This window comes from Helobdella robusta (genome assembly GCF_000326865.2).
Source record: "Helobdella robusta unplaced genomic scaffold HELROscaffold_1, whole genome shotgun sequence".
NCBI classification, from domain to species: Eukaryota; Metazoa; Annelida; class Clitellata; order Rhynchobdellida; family Glossiphoniidae; genus Helobdella; species Helobdella robusta.
Genome location: NW_008703570.1, coordinates 12,839,089 through 12,840,242, shown reverse-complemented (window position 1 = coordinate 12,840,242; position 1,154 = coordinate 12,839,089).

The window sequence follows — 1,154 nt, the reverse complement described above, 5'->3', positions numbered from 1 at the left end:
CTGTGTAGAAGGAGATGATTTCCAAATTGCCAAGTTGTTAACCCTTTTTTAATCTTATGATTTATTCAGGGGGGGGTGTTTATATGTAAATTATTTCATTTATTCTCCCTTATATCCGCCATTAAATATATCTGCTCATGGACATACATTTTTTTGTGGTTTAATTAAATAAAATAGTTAATTAAAAATAATTACGAATCGTACTAACTTTATGTTAATTATTATGATAATATGTACTGATTCTCAAAGACATTTAGTAGGAGGTGTTAATTGGAAAATCTTTGATTTGTAACCTTCATTCACGCATACATTCACACATACACATACTTTCACACACACACACACACATACAAACACACATACAAACACACACACATAAATACATACATACAAACGAACGTACGTACATACATACATACATATTTACTTACATACATACAAACAAACATACACACACATTGACAATACACATACATACAAACAAACAAACTTACATACAAACATCAGTGCAAGTATTCGCTTAATTAGTTTTGCGTGAATGTGTGCAGTGAGTGTATGTCTCTCTGTAATGTGTTTATTGCTCAACTGATGTATTGACGAGTGAGCATTGTTATGAACATTTTTGTACATCAATAACAATAAAAATATCAATAATAAAAATACTTTAGCTGCCACCACCACTACTACTACTAATACTACTACTAATACTACTGCTACTACTACTACTAATAATAATAATAATAATACCACCACCCCCACCACCACTACTACTACTACTACTACTACTACTACTGCTACTACTACTACTACTACTACTACTACTACTACTACTACTACCACAACTACTACTTCTACGGAAGCTACTACAGTTTATACTACTACTACTACTACTTTAACAGCTGCCTTTAATAATTTTACAATAGGACATAATAATAATAATAATAATAATAATAATATAATAATAATAATAATAATAACAATGACAATGATGACTTTTCATTACACATTACTTTCGGAAAGTAATATTATTATTAACTTGAGTTAATCAATGCCCACAATGATGATCGTCATCATCATCATCATCATCATCATCATCATCATCATCATCATTGTCATCATCTCTACTGCTACTACTACTGCTGCTGCTGCTGCTA